The sequence below is a fragment of the Bos grunniens genome, chromosome 21 (genome assembly GCF_055505025.1).
Source record: "Bos grunniens cultivar Pamir isolate PY7600 chromosome 21, Bosgru_T2T1.0, whole genome shotgun sequence".
Taxonomy (NCBI): Eukaryota; Metazoa; Chordata; class Mammalia; order Artiodactyla; family Bovidae; genus Bos; species Bos grunniens.
Window position 1 is genome coordinate 36,128,403 of NC_141185.1, and position 20,514 is coordinate 36,148,916.

General features: G+C 53.1%; 1 long non-coding RNA gene across 1 annotated transcript in view; it reads right to left on the reverse strand.

Annotated features, from left to right (window-relative positions):
• Nucleotides 1-8,747: 8,747 nt before the first annotated feature.
• The window catches only part of LOC147349376 (uncharacterized), a 36,495-nt gene continuing 24,728 nt past the window's right edge, over nt 8,748-20,514 (reverse strand). The window contains exon 3 of the long non-coding RNA XR_015150452.1: nt 8,748-8,879. This is a non-coding gene — a long non-coding RNA (uncharacterized LOC147349376). The remainder of the gene's footprint in view (nt 8,880-20,514) is intronic.

A 20,514-nucleotide genomic window follows, 5' to 3' on the forward strand; every position in this document is an offset into this window, starting at 1 on the left:
GTGGGTGGGGGTGTGGGGATCAGCATTCTTGTTTTACAGAAAGACTTCTTCCTTTGCCAGAGAGCTCATCTCAGAGTTTCTTGGAGTGTGCCATTTCTGATTTCCAGAGCAGTCCCCGCTGCCCACAGGAGAGTGCAGGGAAGGAACCACGCCCGTGCGGATGCCGAGATGACTGGCCCCCAGTTTACACCCCACTTACACCTTCGATCCTCTAAATCAAGGCCCCCCTGTCGTGGTGTAGCACCATCAACAATTAGTGATGGTTCATTAGCATCCAATTAAGAAATGAAACCCAGGATGAGAGCCCATCACTTCGCTGAGAATAACAGCCCTGCTTATGCCTTAAGTGGCAGCCTTCCAGGAGCTCAGAACCCACAAGGATCAGATGCACTGGGAGCTGGGCGGGGGGAGGCAAGCATGAAGTGGGAGGGGGACATCATGGATGGGCTGTTATCTGGTGACGTGGGAGAGGCGAGAGAAGGAGATTCAGACTAGACACTCCCTGACTCGATCTCAGCTCCTCCTTCATGGAGCCTCTGAAAGCATCTTCTTGCCCAGCTATCCCTTGGCCAAGACCAGAGGTGTGAGGAGCAGGGCTTTTCCCTCTACCTGTCTGGCCTCAGAGGATGACCACATCTGGGTGTGGAGAGAAGGCTGGAGAGGGAATGAGGTCAGGGAAGACCACAAGCCTCGTTTTCCTCTCTGACTACTCCAACTCAGGCTCCCAACGCACTGACCTTAGAGAGGACCGCCAGCCCCTCTCCAGACCCGCCCATTGGCCTACAGCTCTTTGAGCCTCAAGCTCTATCCTCCAATTGGGAAGGTCCTCCTTTCCACCTGTTCAAGCCCTGCCTCCTCCAGGAAACATTCCTTCCCTGGTCCATCTCAGGCAGGGTCAGAAACACAGGAATCCAGCCTCTGAGCAGCCCGATCAGATGGCCATCTCTGCAGAGGCCAGCTCTTCCATCCTGTCCACATCGTGTAAGGCTGGGCCTCCGAGGCAGAAAGTGGTCATGGGGTTTGTCTGTGCCTTCCGGGGATGGGGGTGGCCCTGTGACCTGGGAACCCGGCAGCCTCTTGGGCTTCTGGAGGATGGGGGAGGCTGGCCTTCCTGGCTCAGAGGCCAGCACGGAGGGTCCGGGAAGAAGACAGTTTCCTTGTCTTCTCAGAACAGAATGAGGCCCAGTCATGGCACGCCAGCATCTGGCTGCAGCAGTCTTCATCTGAACCTGTTTCCTCACCTCCCTCTAAGGTTCTCTGTGAGAGAGCAGCAGGGCTGTGGAGGACAGGCCAAAAGGTCACAAGACCTCCTCTGCCACCCATCCACCTACAGTTCTGCCCTCCACCACATCCTTCTCTATCTACCCAAGCACTTCCCTCCCCGGGGCTTCTGGGAATATCCCTCTGGTCTTTCAGGATTCGGGAGCCTGCCCATCCGGGACCCCAGCAGCCAGAGCAGGCCCACACTGGAGTGCTCCCCTTTCCCTTGATCCCCCAAGGGCTGCCCAGGGATTGGCACTCGGGTCAAGTCAGGTGGCTGACATCCTTCCAAAACCCCGCTTAGAAGGAGGCCAGACCGTGGCAGTTGTTCATTTTGAGGATTGTGGAAGACCGAGAGCACAGCCAGGGCAGGAGGTGGGCTGAGAGACACAGAGGCACCTTGAGGGCTAGCAGACTGGAGGCCGGGTATGAAGATCAGGCACAGCATGTCACACAAACCTCTGGGGCAGCCTGTGTGTGCGCATGTGTCTGCGCGCACGCACTCGCACACACACACCCACACATGCACACATGTGCTTGTAATGGGAGAAGGGAAACCGAGGAGTCAGCGGAGGCTTCCTGAGCACAGGGACTTTGGCCCATAGGTTTTCCCCTGAGGTATGTGCCCCGGAGGGCATTCGGCGGACAGTGGAGGCTGAGGAGGACCTCAGGGACTTGTCTGTTTCTCCCTCAGCACCCTGTGCCTTCTCGGAGCGCACCTCCATTCAGAGCTGAGGCCCCTGGAACCAGACAACACACTCCCCTTAGTTCTGGCCTCACAAAGCAAAGCAGAGTCCTTCTCCCCTCCCACTTGCAGCTGGCTGGACTTTGTCAAACACACATGCACCCGCTCCAGCGCCCAGAGGGGTAGGCCGGATGGAGGCGGGCTTACATTTCCTGCAGTTTGGGACCCAGGACTACTGCACTGGGCCTCTGAACCCAACCCTGGTTCCATCCTGGGGTGGCTGCCCTGCTCCCATGGCTGGATGAAGTCTGAGCCCTGGGACAGTGGGCAGCAGCTGGCAGCTCCCCACGGGCCCATGATAGAGCCAGACCAGGGCTTTAGGAATAGGGAGGGAGGGTCTCAAGCTTGCAGGCAGCCTGTGTGTGGAGGCAGGTCCCTGAGAGGTCCCCTGGGTGCTGAGACTGCACTGGGAGACCTGAACTCCATCGGAGGCCTGGGGGATATTAGAACGCAGCTTCTCTTGTGCAAGCTGGGGGCCCAGAGTGGGGACTGAAAGCCTGGAGTGAACTGGTTTCCTTCTGCAACTGTGTGAAGGATCAGAGGCCCCTCTAGCTCTCATTTCTAGAATAGCATCAAGACCAGGAGGAGTCAGATATGCCAGGAAAAGCCATTACCCTGACAGCCTCCCTCCACCTGCTAAAAGCCTCCATCCTTCCCCTGGGGCCTCACCCCTCCGGAGCTATTTCTTCTCAGCTCACCTAGCTCTGCCCAACCTCAGTACTCCCACTGAGGGAGATGCTTGCTTAACCCTTTCTATACCTGAGCAGAGTCAGCACCAGCAGGCTCCCTTGGCCTTTTCCATTGCCCTTCCCTGTGTCTTTCCACCTGGAATTCCTCCTGCCAGATGCCCAGGAGCTTATGTAGAGGAGGGGAGGGGACAAGAGGCTGAAGACATCAGAAGGGTGGAAGACAGGCTGGAAAGTTGGGGTCATGGGTTAAAACCTGCATTGCGTCACTGCACTGCTGCAAATTAAGTTCATCACGCACCCGGTGGGTCTGTCCTCTCTTTGCTCAGGGAAGCCCCCAGGGGTGCAATACCATGTGCCCTGAAGGAGCAGGCTTGCCATTTGGGTGGAGAAGGTCTGACTTCCTCCTGACACATGTCCTTACATCACTCCCTGCTCAGCGCTTCTGCCTCTCTGCCTCGCTCTGCCTTCTGTCCTCCGTGGAGCCTGGTTCCTGGTTCCCAGAGGAAGGGAGGCGTGGGGACCAGACTGAACAGGCGGCATGGGAGCTGGTGGGAGGCTGCTGAGAGCTCTGAGGCCTCCAACCTTGGGCCTGGCTGTCAGAGGGAGGACCAGAGCAGAGCGGCAGGAGGAGAGGTCCCAGTGTCACCCCTCAGTTAGCAGAGGCCACAGAGCTGGGAGGAAGGGGCTGAGGAGCATGGCAGGCTGGGCTCTACCGCCCCGCCAGCCTTTCTGCTGTCTCCTCTCCAGCCTGGCAGCCTCTCACATGCATATCCCTGGGCCTGAAGGACCTGCTTTTCAGGCATGGGGAGGTGATGGCCGTATGTGGCTAGGCACTGAGTCTGGGGGGCTCCAGGGTATTGCTCTATGGGCACCCCTTCATACCTCATTGTGGTGGCAGGGGGATCAGTACCAAAGCTTATTATACTTTCTTCCCTGTCCTGATAACCATCCTTAGAGGGAGTTGCTGCTTAGAGAAGAGGAAACTGGCTCAGAGAGGGGAGGTGCTCGGCCAGGAGAGAACTGTGGGCTTGAAACCACTTTGGCGTGGTTCCAGAGCCTGTGCTCTTTGCATCGTTTCGTCACAGCAACCAGGGACCTCCTGTTGCAGACCAAGAGTTGGGAGTCAAGATGGAGAGACACCAGGTCAGGAGCAGCTAAAATTATGATAATTATTGCTACTATCATTATTGTTAACACTCTCGTGGTATTTAACAATGTCAGATACTTTACATGTATGAATTTTTGTCCACAACAACCCTGAATCACCACCCCCGCTTCACAGATGAAGGAAGTAAAGCCCAACAAGGTCATGAACCTTGCTCAAGGTCACACAGCTACTTAAGGATTGTGTGCTCAGTCATGTTGGACTCTTTGTGACCCCATGGACTGTAGCCCATCAGGCTCCTCTGTCCGTGGAATTCTCCAGGCAAGAATACTGGAGCAGGTTGCCATTTCCTCCTCCAGGGGATCTTTCCGACCCAGGGAGCAAACCTGTTTCCTGTGTCTTCTTCACTGACAGGCAGATTCTTTACCTCTGAGCCACCTGGGAAGCCCTGTACTTAAGGGTTAGTGCTGGGGTTTGGAGCCCATGTGGTCTGACTCCAGGGACCCTGTTGTCATCGACACCATACCATACTACCTCTAGCTGAAGCAGAGGGAGGAGTCCTCAGGGGACCCCTGGAGCTTGGATACAGGACTCCCATATGAATGGGTGTCCATAGAGTAGAGCTGTAAAGGTTCGAAAGAAAGTTCCAGGCCCCTGTGTCACTCAAGTTGAGAGGACAGAGGGAGCAGTGAGGGCCAGGGCATCCCAGAGGGCTTCCTGGAGGAGAGGAGCATGCTGGGCTGGGAAGGATCTCAGGCTGGGGCTGCTAACACAGGGGCCACATTGGCTCTGAGCTTCTGAGCTGACTCGCTTGCCCCACACTCTTTGTGGGGGCCTCTGCAGGTGGGGGCCAAGGGTTGGTGAGGACATCATCTCTGCTTCCCACCCTGAGGTGCCATTTGATGCTTCTCCCTCCTGAGCGCGGTCCCCCTGCCAAGGTTCGCTTGGATGGTTCCTCACCCGTGATTGCTGCAGTTAATGTAGCAGCACCTGTTCCAGCCCTGATATAATAACCTCCTCAACAGAAGAAGCATTAATTCCCTTACTGAACTGTTTGATGGCTCAGGATCTCAGGGCCGCTTATCCCAGATACCTGTGGGGTGCTCTGGGATGCAGAAGGCCCATGTTCCCGCCTCACCTCGGACCAGCCTGACCTTGCAGGACCTTGAGGGCTCATGGGCTTGAAACTCCTCACCACCCTCTGCCCTACCCCATGCCCAGCTCCAAGTGCCCAGCCCCGGGGCCCTGCACACAGTGGCTGCTGCAGAGGGCAGTGGTGCGTGTGCATTCCATTGGAAAGGTTCAGAGCCAGGGGAGCTGGGAGGATGAGGGTTAAAGGAGAGATCAAGCATGGGGGCACTGCACAGCTGCCCTGCCAAAGCCCCCCTCCCACCAGAACCTCAGAAGAGAGCCAGGAGAAAGGCATCTATGCACCCAGCTGCCTGATGGGCCGCCCTTACCTGGCAGGGGGCAGGAAGTCAGACAGACAAGGAGTTTCCCTCCAATTCTACCCCACCCTCAACCTTTGGTGCCTGGTCACCCGGGTAGGTAGGGCAGCCAAGGAGCAAGGCCTGGCGTTCCCTGGGCCCGGGCCGACATGAGTGTCTCTTCCTGGGAGGGAGTGCTTCATGCTCTGTCCACCCTTTGCTCAGATTTATGGACAGTGGAGTCTGACAGTGGGAACAACAGGCAGGACCCCCTCCCTCTGACTCAGCCTGCTGCTCCTCTCCCCAGGAAAACCACGTCCAAGGGGACAAAGAACCGGAGTTCCAAGGCAGTCATGTCTGTGCCCTCAGAGCCCACCAAAGCCCACATCTGGGGGGACACAGTCAAAGTGGAGATCCAAGCGGAGCATGTGGGGCATGAGGGGGAGGTGGGGCAGGTGGGGCTGGCGTGCTGGGGTGGAGTGCGAGGCAGAACCAGCCCCACTCTCAACACAGCTGGAGATCACCTGAACATCTCCTTGAGCTCAGTTAAAAGCACTTTAGAGGAAAAAGTCATAATGCTGTCATGCCTCATCTCCCCAGCCTGCTCGAAAAATGAGTTGTTCCACATAAATGAATTTTCCAGACAATGAAAGCTTATCTTTTTTACGACCGTTGTTATTATTTTCATGGTTGTTATTACCACCGTCTCCCACTGAAAGGCACATTACTGCTTCCTGGCACGTCCCCGCACACTGCTCATTGGCTCACCCCTCCCTAGAGGAGCAGTAGTGCTCCCGTTGCTGAGATGAGAACACTGAGATTCAGGGAGCTTATGTCACAGACTCAAGCTCAAGTGGTCGGTAAGGGGGGAACCTCGGCCCAGGATTCCATGCTCTCAGTGGAGCTCCTGAGGTCCCCTGCTTCCCTGGAATGGCTGTGTTGTCCTGCCTCATCCTCCCCAGGCACTGTTCGCTGTCAGACAGTAGAAGGTCTGTGCTTCCGAGGGTCGGGGGTCGTGTTCATAGAAGCTACCTAATAGTTCTCACTCCTTCACCCCCGGAAGCCTTTCTAGGCCCTGTGTTTTGGCAAATTCTGACACTGCAGGCAATTTAAGGCACCGAAGCACACACATATGGGCTTCCTGGGTGGCGCTAGTGGTAAAGAACCCACCTGCTAATGCAGGAGACAGAAGAGACATGGGTTTAATCCCTAGGTCGGGAAGATCCCCTGGAGAAGGGCACGGCAACCCACTCCAGTACTCTTGCCTGGAGAATCCCATGGACAGAGGGGCCTAGGGGGCTATAGTCCATAGGGTCCCAAAGAGTCGGACACAACTGAAGCAACTTAGCATGCACACACGCATGTACACACACATGTGTGCACACTTGTGTCTTCCATACTGGGGACCCATCTGATTTCCATTCTCAGGTGAGAGCTTAGGCTGGGCACGCAGCAGTACTGACCGGCTGATGCCAGGACAACTGTGGGCACCAGCATCAGGCTGTTAGTGCAGACTTGCAGATGCCTGTCTTATCTGGTCAGTCTCAGGTTCCCATTTGCAGGTGACCTACCCCAGAAGACAGGCCTTACTCCTTCCCTTGAAAACCTCGCCAGGGACTTAGACAGAGCTCCTTGTCTACCTCACAAAGATGGGCCCCCAGCTGCTAAAGATGGTGGAAAGGGAGAGAGGGAGGGGGTGAAGAGCAGCATCAGTAACAGGAGAAAGAAGCTGGTTCTAGGTCAAGCCCCAGGATTTTTCTTTTCTGCCTATAAAGGGATAAGTGGAGCTGCTGAGAAAATGTGGAAAAGGAGGAGAAATTGACCAAGGATCTCATGCATGTACACATGTATGCCTGTGTATGAACACCTACATGCTGGTTCATATGCATGTGTGAATACGCGCTTGTGCCTATAGGCATACACATCTGTGTGTCTTGTATGTATGTGTGCATTCACATGTCTGGCGGCAACAGTGTGTTATGTGTGCAGCTAGATCTATCTGGAAGCTGGTGTATGCCTGTTGGTACATAATGTATATAGTTTGTGTGTGTGTGTGTGTGTTTGTGTGTGTGTATACATCTGTGTGGCTGACAGGCTAACAGGTTGGGATGAGTAGACCTGGGCTGTGATCCTGCCCTGGGCTCTCCACATCTGGGGGGATTACAGGAAAGGGCATGATGAGTCAGTGACCTTGGGGCCCATCTGTGTAGCAGAGGGGAAAGCAGGATTCAGACAGGAGGGACAAGAGGTGGGGAGACCTTGTGGGAAGGCAGGGAGTATTCGCAGGAGCCTCTTTGCAGCCTGAAGGAGCTGGATGCTTGTTGGAACCTGGTTGGAACCGGTTGCTGTGGTGATATCTGCAGTGGGGGGTGGGGAGATTGGGGGCCAGGCCAAGAGGTGGGGGAAGGGTGGGAGGTAGCTCAAGGATGTGTTAATGAAAAGCAAAGGGGAGTTGCAGACCCCGTGTCAGGGCCAGAGCAGGCTGGCGGCAGAAATGGCTTGTCGGCCACACAAAGGGAGCTGTAGGAGGCCAGAGGGGCACAATGCCCAGAAAAGAAGCTGATGAGGCGTGTTTGTAGCAAGGAGACAGGAACAGGGAGGATGGCTGTCCATTTTCCCCAATTACAGCTCATCTGCTGGCTGCCCACACAGAGCTCCAGAGATTGGGGAGGGGGGTGGTGAGAAATACAAGCACTCACCCCTTGTTTGGCCTCAGCAAATTCCAACTGGATTTGAGGACTCAGGGCCCATGGGTAATGGCCATGAAGGGCTTCAGGCTTCACAGCTACTCTTGTAACTTTGACTGGGAGCACTGGAATCCCCCAGCTGAGTGTTTTGAGTCTGCTCAGGGCTGGATGAGCATATGGAACACTACAGATGGTTAATGAGCAAGAAAAGGGTGACTGCTACAAGGAACACTTATTTGCTAAGAATTTTATGGGTTGGAAAACATATACCCCTTCCCTACAGCAGTTATTAGGAGAGGGACAGAGTTTTTCTTCTTTAAAGTATTAACATTTGCAGAGCAGGAACATGAAGCTCAGAGAGGTTAAGTAACTGGCTACAAGTCACAAAGCAAGTCAGTATGTTGGTACTAGAAACTAGGTCTACTGACTTCATCCCTTGCCTTACTCTACTTTCTTTTTTTTGTTTTAATAAATCACTTAAAAAGTAAAAGTATTCCTTGCTCAATCATGTCTAACTCTGCAACTCCATGATCAGTAGCCCACCAGACTCTTCTGTCCATGGAATTCTCCAGGCAAGAATACTGGAGTGGGTGGCCATTCCCTTCTCCAGGGGATCTTCCCGACCCAGGAATTGAACCTTGTTCTCCTGGATTGCAGGTGGATTCTTTATTGTCTGGGCCAACAATGAAGCCCTATATTTCTGTTTTATTGCATTATTATTTTTCAGCTGTGCAACATATGTAATCTTAGTTTTCCAACCAGAGATGGAACCTGCACCCCCTGCAGTGGAAGTGCAGAGTCTTAACCACTGTACCACCAGAGAAGTCCCTTATTCTCCTTTCTTCGAGGCAGCTTCAAGTCCTTTCAGTGCCTACTTCCCCCTCTTTCCTTTGAGCATGAATCCCATATGGCCGGCTCTTGAGGGACTTTGGCAAGTGTCTTTCCCTTCCTGTGCATCCACGGTAGCTGTGGGAAGGAGGAAATAAGGAAGAGTAAGCAGCAAAGCTCTCAGCTCCTCCTCCACCCCCTCATCCAAATGACCCACTCAGCTCACGTGACCCAGCAGTGCTGTGCTCCCAGTGAGCCTGCAGGGCCGGCAGCTGTCCCTGGTGCTGAAACGTCCTTGTCTCAAGAAGAGAGGCAAAGGGCAAGGGGCTATCCAGAAATCTCCCTCCAGTATATCCATCCACCCCGATTCTCCCTTTCCCATTCTCCTCTAGATCTCTCTTTTTTCTCCCTCCCTTCTCCATCCATTTATTTATTTCCTCCTTCCCCCTCTCCTCTTCTTCCTCAAATCATAGGTTTCCAGAGTGGGAAGATGACTCCAGGGTCACTAAATCCAGCCTCTTGCATCAGCCATTTACCAACCGTGTGATGTTGATCAAGTTAGATCACCTCTCTGAACTCCAGGTCCACACTTAAAAAACAGAAATGATGATTCCTCCTTGAGGGTCTGTGGTGGAAATTTGTTGTAATAATGGCTCAGGAGTGCCCATCCCTATGGCTGGCAATCAGTAGGTGCTTACTAAGTGGGATCATCATGATTATTTCCAGGTCAGTGGTGTTCCTCAGAGTTCATCCCAAAGTTCATGCATTTGAAGACAAAACAAAGTCTCTTTGGAATGAGTTTCCTACATGGTGCATCATTCTTAGTGTTCAGACCAGTTTTCATTTATAGACTTTTGTTGATATTTGCATTGAAAGATTTCTTGATTAGAACATTTTTTTCTTACTGAGCCTCATTTTTCCCCCTCTACAATATATGGGAGACAAGCCCTCCCCCTCCTGCCTAAGGAGCTAGTAAGAGAGTTTGTGAACACAGGAAGGGGCCTTATTCCTGGGAAGGGGTACTATCCCTACTTACGTGTGTGTCTCTGTGTCTGTCCATGTGTCTATTGCTAAGGGGACTGGGCTCAGTTCTGTGTGTGTTCATCTCTGGGCTGGGAATCTTGGGAGCAGGAGAGTATTACATTTTTCGGTCTCAACAGCACCTAGCATAGATCCTTACCCTGTGCAGGCACTCAGTAGTGCTTGTGAAGTTGTGTGCATCTGTGTGTTCTACACTTGTGCGTGCATGATGATTCTTCAGTGTGGGTCCCTTGCTCACCTCTCACTGCCTCACCTCACTCGGAGGGACAGCGATCAGCTGAGCCTTGCCATGAGCCTGTGGTCATTTTTCTCCCTCTCCAGAAGTTACTTTCAAGCTGGTGGACAATAAAAAGAAAGAGGATCTGTTGTCCTTCCAAATCCCCATCAAGTACTTGCATGCCTTCCACCCCTAGCACTTTGAGTTGGTGAAAGTGAGGCAGAGCCCCGGGCTCTGGGCTCATGTGAGCCTGGGACAAGTGAGAGAGGGTGGGTGGGCACCATCTAGATGACCCCAGCTATCCCTTCAGTGCAACTCTGGGCACCCCAGGCTGACCCAGAAGTATGACAGCTCTTGGGCCATGTGGGACTCAAGAAACATAGCTCCCAGCAGATAAACAGGAATCATTTCCATGAGAATTTGGAATTCTTTGAGTTCATCTCCATAAAACAGTCCAATGAGCACAGAACATCTACTGCATTAAATGAATACACCAATTAAAGATGTATTCTCATTTCACACATGTTTAAAGAAGGGGAGGTTACCTAAAAGTCAAAGAAATACAGTATTTACAGAGTACCTACTATATTCCAGGTCCTGGGCTAGGTACCACACACACCATCTCTGATTCTCAAGGTGAATCATATTTTGCATACATAGAACTGAGACCCAGAGAGTAGAATGCTCTCATCCTGGGTGACAGAGTAAGTGAGTAGCAGAGTCAGGGGTGAGCCTAGGGCACACTCTCCCACGCTAGCTCATTCTGTGCTGTCTCCATGCTGCCTTGGCAGGAGGAAGGCTCGGGAGAATTGGGGCGTGTGGGAGGTACAGTGTTCCTTGGAATGCACCCCTCTGGTGGACAACACCCCTCTAGCGGACACTAGAATGCACCCCTTTAGTGGACAACAGGGCAAGAGCCTAGAGGCGTGCATTCCAAAGCAATAACCCCTCAGTCCATGACCCAAGCCTCCCTGCCCCAGTGCCCCATGCCCAACCCTTCTCCTCATTGCTGACTCATAGAAAGGAGAATTTATTCTTTCATTATTCAAGTACTTTATTAAGCACCTACTGTGTGCCAAGCACTGGCAAGAGATGGACAGAAGCATCACTTTTCCCTCTCAGTACGCATCACAGACCCCTATGATTGTTTAAAGAAAAATGTGAAGTTAGCCTGGGTTCCTAACCCAAGTTTGCTGCTTACCTATGGTCTATCCATAACCCCCTAGGCCTCCATTCCTCCTCAGCAAAACTTAGATACTGTCCCTCCTAGTGTGGACATTAGGAAGCTCAAGTGCCATGATGTGCATAAAGCACATAGCAAGGGGTAGGCACATAGTAGGTGCTGAGTTCAGATTAGTTCTCCTCCTCCCTCCCACCCTCCCTCCCTCAGGCCCTGGCACTGACTTCTTTCCAAGCAACTCCTCAACCATGGCCCCAGGAGTCCATACCTTCCCTGGGTTCTAAGGAGAACCCCATGCCCAGGGCCTCAGGATGAGGAAGCAAAGATCCTGAGAGATTAGTGACTTACCTGGGAGACTGAGCACTTCAGCCACAATACTGGGAACATCAGCCAGACCTCCTGGCTCTCTGTCCACTTACAACCCTTGTTATCACATCTTTACAAAGAGAACAGGCAGGCAGTGGTCCTTGTGAGGGCGATGAAATATTCAAATAGAACAGGGAAGATTTATTATATTGATCTCCTTGGAAGGGCTCGCAGGGACCATGAGCTTTAATTATCAGCTGGAGCCCCAGTGGAGCAATGCCAAGTGATTGTAGAGGGCTGGATTTATGGCCAGGGTCGGCCCCGTAGTCACGCTTCTTCTTGTATGTCTTCTTCCACCACCCTGTCCCTAGCCCACTGAGTCTGGGAAAGTCGATGAAGCCTCGGCCAAGACCCAACTGTATGCAACAGCCATTCAGAAGGGCAGCTTCATCCCCTGCTACCTCGACCACAACCACACAGCTCGGGAGGTGTTGGCACTGGGACTCTCAGGCATGGGGTGGGGTCAAACTTTAAGCAGGCCCCAGGTTCTGCCCATGGCCGCCACCTCTGGCTGGCCTGATGGTGTGAGACAGGGGTGTCTGGGGAAGAAATTGCGAAAGAAAAAAGCAACTGGGCCTTTCAAAAATAGCCGAAGTAGTTTGTATAGAACCTGCCCTGGGATGGTAGGAATCATGGGAATAAAAATGATGATGATGATGATGATCCCTGATCTTTTCCAGCACTTCCCAGGCATGCGACCCTGCCCTAACCTCTGCTCCTCACATACCATGCAGGCGTGCTGTAGGGAGGACAGGAGGTTCCCAAAGCCTGTGTCTCCCTGACCGTCATGGGGTGAGGCAGAGTGCCCCTACTGTGGCCCACATTCTCTGGTGTTCTCTCTCTTTTTCTGTCCCTTCAAGAGTAGTGACCCCTGAACTAGGGCTCACATACCCAAGGGAAAGTTTTAGGGACCTCCTTACCCTTCCTTGTTTCTGAAGAGGTTTGGCTGGTCTTCCAGTTAGGTCATCATTGATTCATTTATTTATGCATTCATTCATTCAATGACTATTTTTGGAGCCTTTTCCATTAGCTGGGTCAGGACTAGGCCCAGCTTGGGCCTAGCTTCCATACATGCTCCCCTCCCCCCATTACTTTCTATCTCCAGACCTTTCGGTAGCCCCAGGAGGACTGGCAATGCTCCAAGAAGATGTGGTCTGGGGACCTAGCCCTTCTCCCTTGCCCTCAGCCTTCAAACAGCCCAGGATGCCAGATTCAACTCCAGTCATGGCCGGAGTATGATCAGGGTGGGAGACAGGTGGCTCCCGCCTAAGTCCTGGGCTTCCCCTGCCCCAACAGGGCTGGTCTGATCTACCCCATAGCACTGTAAGCCCGGTAAGGCAAGACGTGTTCTTCAGCCCCATTTCACAGCTGGAAACACTGAGACCCAAGGGGAGTCTGGTACGGGAGCCCAGAGCTCCTGACCTACATCTCTGCTTCCCCTTGAATGCTAAGGGTGTCAGACCTGCAGACACCCTCTGCTCCCACCTACCCCTCTTCCCCTTTGATCATGTCTTTCCTGAAGACAGCCAGCAGCTCACATACACACACACACACACACACACACACGAGGAAGAGTGACAAGAGCTTGGCCTTGCTGTCCCCAGATCACGCCCCACAGTGAGGAGGCCACACCTGTAATACCCAGGCTGAACCTTGGCCTGCAGGGCGCCCCCACTGTGGATCTGCCCCACCCCATCCCAGCCCTCTGACTTGTCCTGTAGAGTCTGGGCCCCTTTGCCCTCCAGCACCCTGCCCACTCCCCTGCCCCAGCACAGATGTCCTTCCTGTCTGCTCCTGTTGGCAGAGCAGAGAGCACAATGGAAGAAATTGCTTCAGATTGGCATGAGCAGGTAGGTGCTCATTCACACTCAACCATTCAGAACAGAACAGTTGGAAATTAACACCTCCCCCGCCATGCACACACTTCTCAGACCCCTGTCTCAGCCCTTACATCTGTTGAAGTCCCTGTGAGTAAAAGTCTAACAGGTTCCAGTGAAGTTCCTCAGGCCCCGACCCCACTTCCATCCAGAGTTTAAATTGCCACCATCAGAGATTCAATCCTTTGGTTTTAGTAAAGGGATTCTGTCTCTTGTGAGAGCTGAATGGTCCTCACCACTGTTTAAGCCCTTGTCAGTTCATACCTGTGTGGAGTGAGCAGGCAACCAGCTGAGAGGAGTCCTGCAGGGGGGCTTAGGAGAAGGCGCTGGAGAGACACAGGGAGGAGAGAAAAGAGAGAGATCCAGAGCAAGCCCCTACTCCCAGGCACTCTCTTCCCACTGAAAGCAACGCTAGAAGGGCCAGAGAGAGTGTGGTCCAACCTGGCAGGGGCCTCTTCCCATCCCCTTCCTCATCCTCCTGGCAGTCTCTTTGGCCCCATCCCTGGCCCATCCTCCTCCTCCCCAGGCCTCTGCGTTTGGTGGGTCCATAGTCCTCAGGAGGGGACTCAGTGAAGCCGCCGTGAGTACTGGGGAAGGGAACCTGGGCACTGCAGCCCATATCCTGAGCAGGGCTTTCTCAAGGCTAGGACCAGTGATCTGAAGGATCAGGGTCTATCATCTGTCTTGGGGTCCAGACCTGAGCAATGCGGGCTGCCTCACTTTTCCTCATTCACATCAATCCAGAGCCCACATGGGAGTCCTCGGCCACCAGGCTGGGCACAGAGCCACAGTGCTGGACACCCATCGCACTCCGGTACTGAGGAGGGTCTCTTTGCCTCCCCAGGGACAGTCAGGTAAACCAGAACCCGGCCTCCCTGGGGCTTCCCATCACCCCACTCTCCTTCCCCACGCCATCCGGAATGAACTTTGACGTTCCTCAGATCAGCCAGGATGGGTGCCCTCAGGTATGGCGCGTTCCCTCACTCGCCTTGTCTCTGGCTCATATCCCTGGTAGCTCACCCACTCATGTATTCATTCGTTCACTCAGTCAGCTGTTCACTTGACTGTTAAATAAGAGTTCACTGAATCCTGGCCTGTACCCCAAGCTAGGCCTGCCTGTGCTGTGGAGAAGCTGCCCTCAGGGAGTTTTTGATTTGGTGAAGACAGGAGTCACACATGTGAAAAGGTTAAATATACAAGATAATGTATAATAGCAACAAACCAGGAGGGACTGGCAGAGCCATAAAAATCAGAGCGGAGATAAATATTATATGATTCCACTTACATGCAGCACCTAGAGTAGGCAAATCATAGAGACAGACAGTACAATGGTGGTTTCCAGGAACTGGGAGAGGAGAGAATGGGGAGTTATTATTATTTAATGGGTACAGAGTTTCTGTTTTGTATAATGAGAAAGTTCTGGAAATCAGTGGTGGTGATGGTTATGCCACATTGTAAATGTACGTAATGTCATTGAACTATACACTTAAAATGGTTAAAATGATAAATTTTATATTATGCCTGTTTTACTACAATAAGCAAAAATTTTTAACCAAAGGTGAGAGGGGTGTGAAGGCTGGACAGGTACCCAGACACTGGACTGCTGAGTTTTTAATACGGAAGGGTTGGTGTAGAATGGTTGGGAACAAGAGCACAGATGTGGAGACAACAGTGCACAGGACGTGATACACATCTGGGTTGGAGAGGAGGGTGGTGGGTTTGAGTACATCGGGGAGGGCTGTGCAGACTGTGGCTGAGTCCAGGGCAACGGCCTCATTGATCTCTTCCCATAGTCTTCCCTTCGCCCCACACCATGGTCCCAACTTTCCTGGGGTCTTAAAGAAGATAGGAGTGCTTGGGAAGTCCTTCCTGTTGTCTGCCAGCCAGAGTTCGTGTCTGGCATGGCGAATATAGAACGAGGCATCCCTTTGGAGCCCCAGTCTCCATTTAAAGGCAAAGACACTGGAAGAAGGCTTAGACATGAACAAGAGTGATGGTGGTAAGGAGGGGTGGGACAGAGGGGGACTCTGGGGACAGAGGCTTCAAACCCAAACCAGTCCTCGGCCTGATTTCCCCGGAGTCATCTCACTCGTGGCCCCGCATTTGCCCAGAAAATTATGAACCAATCAGCAGGCAATCCCGAGGGACAGGAAGCACTGACTGCTTTAATGAGTGAGCCCCCTCCCCACCCTGGGGGGCTCTGGCTGCCTTTGCTGCCTAACTAGTCTGGGTAGGGGCATTGTTCCCAGTGCCTCTTGCATGTGTGGGATTGGGGGCCAGAGGCCCAGCGATGATGGGACACTTGCTGAAGGTCACCCGGCCATGGCAGTTGGGCCAGATTGGGAACTCACTGGCAGCTGGCAAAGAGGTGCCCAGGTCCCAGCAGTGAGAGGACATGGGCAGGCTTCTGTGGTACAGGTGGGGAGATGAGGGGGTTGAGCAGAGCCCTACCTGGAAGGGGCACCAGTCAGCAGCTCACACAGGTCCTTGTCCTGTCCTCTCTCAAAGTTATCAGTCCCCTCATCTTAGTTCAGGGGTGGGGGTTGGACTAGGTCACTGCTGGGACCTGCCCCTCGGACATCTTGGGGTGTAATGATGTCCCACCCGTCACGCACCATGACACAGCCCTGTGGGTGGGGACTTGAGAATTTAGAAGACCTGAGTTTGACCCTTCTGTGACTTGCTGGCTGCATGAACTTTGGCGAGCTTCTTTGTTTTATCTGTTTGGCTGTATGGAGTCTTGGTTGTGGCACATGGGGTCTTCTGTGTTCATTGTGACAAGCAGGATTTTTTTTTTTAGTTGCAGCATGCAGGTTCTAGTTACCCGACCAAGGGTTGAACCTGGGCCCTCTGCATTGGGAACGTGGAGTTTTAGCCATTGGACACCAGGGAAGTCCACTTGGCAAGCTTCTTGATTTCTCCAATTCCTAATTTCTACCTCACTAGGCTGTTAGGAAAACTTACTGGGTTAACCTTTGCAAAATGTCCACATCCTGGGTGGAAGTGAAATGGATTCGGACCCTTCCAGAGGGGCCCTTCTCCTAGTGCAATGCCCCCTCTGAGGCCAGCCTTGCCATTGTACATTTGGCTACAAGTAGCATGAACCCTATTTCCCATCGACTTAAACTCTTATGGCACCTTGGGATGGATCCCCATGAAGATGCTGCCAGAATTGGTTGATGCGTGGGCTCAGCAGCATCCTCAAGGACTCAGGATCTTTTCAACAGCCCTGGATTGCCATCTTCAGCCAGTTAACAGCTCATGGATACAGAACGTTCTGGCACCCCATCCAGAGAAAGAGGTGCCAAGACCAGGAGGATGAGAGAGCCTCTCCTTCCCACAAGTGTGGGTTTTTTTTTTTTTTTACTTTACTGAAGTATAGCTGATTCTCTGCTAAACAGCAAAGACTCCGTTTTACACATATAGACATGCTTTTTATATATATTCTTTTCCATTACGGTTTATCACAGGATATTGAATATTAACCCCTGTGCCATATGCTGCTGCTGCTAAGTCGCTTCAGTCGTGTCCAAGTCTGTGCGACCCCATAGACAGCAGCCCACCAGGCTCCTCTGTCCCTGGGATTCTCCAGGCAAGAACACTGGAGTGGGTTGCCATTGCCTTCTCCATATAGTGGGACCTTATTGTTTACCCATCATCCTACATATAATAGTTTACATATGCTAATCCCAAACTCCCCTTCCCTCCCCTCTCCATCTCCCTCCCCCTTGGCAGCCACAAGTCTGCTCTCTGTGTCTGTGAGTCTCTTTCTATTTTGTAGGTAGGTTGATTTGCGTCATATTTTAGATTCTACATACAAGTGATGTCGTGCGATATTTGTCTTTCTCTTCCTGACTTACTGCACTTAGCAGGCCAATCTCTAGTTGCATCCACATTGTTATAAGCGGCATTATTTCGTTCTTCTTTACGGCTGAGTCGTGTTCCATTGTGTATATGTACCACGTTTTCTTTATCCACTCATCTGTCGATGGACACTTAGGTTGCTTCCTTGACTTGGCTATTGTGAATAGTGCGGCTGTGAACATGGAAGTGCCTGTATCTCTTTGAATCATAGTTTTGTCTGGGTGTATACCCAGGAGTGGGATTGTTGGATGATACGGCAGCTCTTTTTTTTTTAGCTTCCTGAGGAACCTCCATACTGTTTTCCATAGTGGCTGCACCAACTTACATTCCTGCCAACACTCACAAGTGGTTTTTATGAGGACTTGGCAACCTCCTCCAGCTGCCCTTCAGAAGACTCCCCCCTCTCATCTTTTTGGCCAGAATTGGATCACATGCATGTCTCTCGGCCAATCATGGAGAAAAGGCATGGCATATCACCCTGCCAGTGCAGACAGGTGTAGAGAAGGGGCACCTGGACCAAAGTTGGTTCTGGGCTAGGAGGAAAGAAGGGGATGGCTGAAGGGTAGGCAGCCCCAGTGTCTGCTTCACCCCTCTCGGAGCCTGGTGATGACAGCGAAACCTGAACTCTGATGAGTTGACCCGGCACAGCCTGTGGGACCCAACAGAGGGTGGAACTTAGGAGTCACGCCTACCGTGGCCTCCTACAGAACTGATAGAGCTCTTAGCTGATGAAATGCAAGCAGTGGGGTCTGTGCCCACTCGCACCTCTCACGAGGCCCCTTTCCCTTGCTTTTCCCTTGCTGGCCTCTCCTTTTGGCTGGACCATTGCAGCAGCCTCCAGTAGGCCCCCTCCCATCCATCCTCTGACAAGTGGCCACAGTGGCTCCCTGTCCAGGGTTAGGCCTTCCCCCGGATTCCTTGTCCCTACCACGGACAGGGCAAAGCCCTCACTGTCAGCCAGATACACAAGGCCTTGTCCCCTCCAGCCTCCTGGGTCTCTGTCCCTGTTCACCCAGGCATTCTCTAGCTACACTGGATGACTGGCTGTTCATACCCATGCTGTCCTCTGTCACCTCCCAGTCTTGGCCTCTGCTATACTCTCAGCCTGGAGTGGTCTTCCACCTTCTTATACCTCCTACACAATCCCTAAAGCCCTCCCCTCTCTAGTCAGGAAGTCATAGCTTTTCTCTCAGACATTTGGCTTCCATGACCCACAACTTGCTTAGGCCTTTGCATGGATCATAAGTGTGTGTGTGTGTGTGTGTGTGTGCATGCGCGCGCACACACCCTATCTGGAGCGATGAGCTCCAGAGGGGAGCACAGTCAGGCTCTAGTTCTCCCATAGGCCCTACTGCACCCCAGTATCCATGAGCATGGAGAAGCCTCCAATCAGTATTTGCTGAGTTCGCACAGAGTCAGACATGACTGAAGCGACTTAGCAGCAGCAGCAGAGTTCAACTGAACTGAGCTTTCACCTTCACAGCAAAACATATGCTGTCTCCTTCAGCCTTCACGGCAGCCTGTCAAAGCGTGGTGCCCAAGATGTTTTCTCATTGGACAATGAAAACCAGGTCCTAGAGAGGGGAAGGGACTTGCTGAAGGTCACACACGAGGTTGAGGCAGACCTGGGCCCAGAGCCTAGGTGTCCCAGCCACCCAGCATCAGCTGCCCCCTTGGTGGCCACCACTGCGTCTGGGCAGAGCAGGCAGCAGCGGGTGTGGGTGTGGTTGTGGTGGACCCTGGGGAAATGTGAGGAGGGACCGTAGGCCCATGTAATGAAGGCTCTGTCCCTGGGGAAGGCAGGTCTGCCTCAGTGGCTGGGGGTTAATGGCTTTGCTGAAGATCACAGCCGAAGGTTAATCACATTCCTTATTCCACAGCCTGCCAGAGCCTTTGCCATTAGCATCTGTGGGGAATGGCTTCTGCACTTATGGTGCCCCCACCCCACGCCACCAGCCTCTTCACCAGGTCCCTGGCATCAGCCTCGGGAGGTAGTTTAACCTTGATTCCTTGCCCCCACCCCATAAACACAGGAGAGAGGCTGACCCTTCCTCCCCAGTTCTAGCTCTGAAAGGATCTTTCCTGGGGGACTCATCTGGGAAACCATTCAGAGAGGGAGCTGTCCTTCCTGGCCAGGCAGACACTGTTTCTTGCTGTGTAGACTCCATTTAGACACATTAATAGCCCCTAGAGAGGACAGCCCGCATCCATTAAACACCCCTCTTCCTGGGTGGGGCAGAGGGGGCTGTCACAGGTCCTCCTTGAGTGCCTTGGTATCTGGCAGATGGTCCAGACTGGGTGGTGCCCCTCCGGGATTCGGGAGAATGGTCGCTCAGGGATGGGCGTGGTTTGGGGATAAATCCTGAAAGGCCATTCCCAGGCACCACAGAACCCAGCGCAGCTTCTCTGACCTGACCTGGTGGCCAAGTCACTGTCCCTGAGCTGCCGCAAGCGCCTGCTCTCAGGAGCACTCCCATCACCCGGTCCAAAGTGACTGCAGCTCATCTCCCTGGGGACAGAGGCAGACACAGCTGAGCCTGCAGCCGGTCTGGGAGGACAGGAGAGACACTCCAGTGTGACAGGCATCAGGGCCCTGCCACGGCGGGGGAGGGGACCCACACTACTTCGCAGTCCTGATGTCAATAACTCCTGGAGCCGGCAGTGCATTTGTGCTGACCTTTTCGAGTGATGACTGATTCCCGCAGGAGAGCCAGAGGCGGGAGCGGCTGCCACTGTTGCTAAAAGCCCCGGGCCAGGGGCACAGGCAGGGCAGCCACTTGGAGAGTCTATGCCAATGACCCCCAAGCACCTCCCTGGGCTGGGGCCATGCAGGGCTGCCTGCTCGGTGTTACAGGCTGACGCCACCCCCACCCCGACACCCACACACCCAATCCCATCACTCACTCATCACCTTTTGGCCTTTGCAGATGCTTGACCTTCTCTCCTTGGAGTCCCTCCTCATTCTAGGGGGTCCACACACGCCAGACTTGATGCCACCTCCACACTTTTGCTCAGGAGGTTTTCCCACCCAGAATAACAGCCTCCCTCCCTTCAACCTGCCAGACCTTTCTCTCAGAGGCTTTCTCTAGTCCTGCTTCCTTCAGGCAGGCTTTTCTGATCACCCGTGGGAGTGTCTCAGACAGTCCCTTGTTTGGGGGCTATTGTTAATGCTGTCTCGTTTTGTCATTTAAATACTAGCCACAAGTGTGCCCTGGAGCCTGGCTTAGT